This window comes from Peromyscus leucopus, chromosome 1 (assembly GCF_004664715.2).
Source record: "Peromyscus leucopus breed LL Stock chromosome 1, UCI_PerLeu_2.1, whole genome shotgun sequence".
In the NCBI taxonomy this organism is placed as follows: domain Eukaryota; kingdom Metazoa; phylum Chordata; class Mammalia; order Rodentia; family Cricetidae; genus Peromyscus; species Peromyscus leucopus.
This window is the reverse complement of record NC_051063.1, coordinates 97,774,345-97,777,141: the sequence shown is the minus strand read 5'-3', so window position 1 is coordinate 97,777,141 and position 2,797 is coordinate 97,774,345.

The following is a 2,797-nucleotide window of genomic DNA, read 5'->3' as shown; positions in this document are numbered from 1 at the left end:
CTTTTTTTTTTTTTTTTCAAATCCTGGTAGTCTAAAATTACTGGGGTGGCCAGAGGATTGCACGTGTGAACAGAACATAAGCACTCTGGCAGACAGGTGTGTGAGCACTGCTGGGACCTAGCCAGCCGCCCAGCAAAGGCAAAGCCAGCATCGAAAAGCTGGGGCCCAAGAGACTTGTGTCACAGCAGGACACCTTTGGTTTTTCACTTCTTAAAATAGCGAGAGGCCTTTGGAGACAAGCCTGTGCAGTTCACATGAGTTCCTGTGCGTTAGTGGGCAGTTCCAATCCCACTGGTAACCTAGGGGTGCCCAGTTTCTTGCCCAGGGCCCCAGAAACTGCTAGTATTTTCTCAGAAGTATGCAATTATTTGCAAAATGTTGTATGAAATTGGCTTTCTCAAGCTTATGTGCAGTTTGGGAAGGAGCTTTAAAAATACAGATGCTTTCCTCCCACTCCAGAGGTCTGATTTAATGGCATTGGAGAGTATAGCCTGAATATTGAATTCTTAAGCTCCTCAGGTGATTCTTATGTGCTACAATATAAATAACCATTGATGTGGGTCATGGAGACATCATCATCTCATTTAAATCCAACCAGACTAGAGCTGAAAAGCAGACATGTGAAAAGATACCGAAGCAGATGTCCCAGGGCCTGCATGCTGTTAGGAAACGTAGCAATGGACAGGTTCTTCCTGAAGAACATTTTTTTCACCTAAAAGAGATAGTCTACCTGTGGGGGTTCTGTGTTACCAGGGTGAGCAGTTTGGGATAGGTGTATCCTGCAGAGTTGCCCATTCCAAGCACTTCCCAGATAGAAGCCAGACAGCACACTACAAGCCAAACTATTCTCTTGACTCCAAAGAGCCATGTATACAGAACTCACTCCTTTGATAATGCTCCTGCACCCTTCAATGTGAGTAGGTCACTTTCTTTGTCAGAAAGGTAGGTAATGTACTTTAACCATAGAGCAGGTATTGATTCCTGATTCATGGAGCAGTTACATCGTTTATTCATTCATTATTCTGCAAAAGGTTGCTCTTGGGGCATTTCATCAGAGCTGTGGGTCATTCCTTTTCTGCAAAGATTTACTCAGATGGTATATGGTGTTGGTGGTGGGATTTCTCTTCACTGCCTGTGGTCCAGCCTGGACTTGGCAAGACAGATAGACAGCTGCAAGTATACAAAGCAAGCCTTCTCATGTGACCAACCTGGAAAGGCAGAGACCTCAGCACATGACTGAGGCTGGCACTGGCAGTCTCGCTTTGTGACCTGGACTCAGCCAAATGGGACACACATGTGGGAAACACTTTGCAGATGTCCCTCTCAACTACCCTCTGCAATGCCCAGCATGCCCTCTGTGGCAAAGCTGCTTGTTCTGCTACCTGGCTTCCATCCAGACTAGCGTATTTACCAAGGGCCTTCATGTGTTAGGGAATGTTTTACAGTAAGCCCAACACAGATAATATTGGAAAGCTTTCGTGCTGGGGGATATAGGCAAATATAACCCGATGAGGTTATTTGCTAAATATCACTTTTATTATATTTAAAGCAAGAAGAAGAAGCAGACAACAGAAAGACAAGATGAGGCTAGAGTTTTGTCCTTACGCTTGGCTGGTTTTCTGGAGAAAGCTGACTTTGAAAGACCTATAAGAAGACCTTGTGCAGACATGAAACTGCCTAAGGGGCAAACTAATTATTTTTAGGCCTAAACTGGTGGACATAATGATTAAGGATAGGTGGGCAAAAGTGTATAATTGAGACTTTCCTTCCTTGGATGATGGAATGACTATGATATTTGCAATCTTATCTAGCTCTTTCATTTTGTAGTTTCTCTGCTTAGGCAACTATAAAGATTTGTAAGCACCTACAAAGGTAAAAAGAGAATTAAACAATGTTAAAAGGCTTGTAACTAGAAAGTAACATCCAACTATTATTGCTTTTATTTTGTTACTGTATCCACTTGGCTTAGCAAAGGGCAAGGCTAGAGGAAATAAAAAATTAAGCATCAACAAGAAATAGTGCTTCCTGAGTGTTATGGTCTCAATGTGAAATGTGCCGAATAGGCTCATGTGCTTGAAGATTTTGGTTCCCAGCTGGGTGCAGGCCTTGAAGTGAGGCCTAACTTGAGGAGGTGAGTACTATGGGGTAAGCCTTGAGGTTTCTTAGTGCAGCCCCACTTCTGGTTGCTCCTTGCTTCTGGATTGCAGATGTAATATGAACAGCTGTCTCACGCCACTAGCTACCACCCTTTCACTACTACCGTGATGGACTATATATATATTTTTTGGGGGGGGGTAAGGTTTCACTCTGTAGCCTTGGTTAGCCTGGAACTTACAATGTAGATCAGGTTAATCTTTAACTCACAGAGATCCACCTGCCTCTGCTTCCTGAGTGCTGGGACTGAAGGCATGCCCACTGTGCCTGCTCCCCTTTAAAACTATATGCCAGCACAAACCTTTTCTCTCTTAAGTTGCTTGCTAGGTATTTGGTCAAAGCAACAAGAAAATTAACTAATAAAGTTGGTCAATGAAAAAATATTTTTAAGCATTTGAAAAAGAGGACAGAGCCTGAGTGAAAGCCAAAGAAGAAATCAGTGAGTATCAGGGGTGGCAATATCCTAATTGCTGGAAGAGGAATAGAGTCAGAGAAAATGCTGGAATAAGGAAAGACTGGGACTAAGATCAGATGGAGGAGGCCTTAAGCCCATCAGACTTGGATGAGGATGGGATATTGGTCAAAACTTTGGAACGATGGCCTCATCTATGTTCTTAAATGATACCTAAGGCAATGAACATTT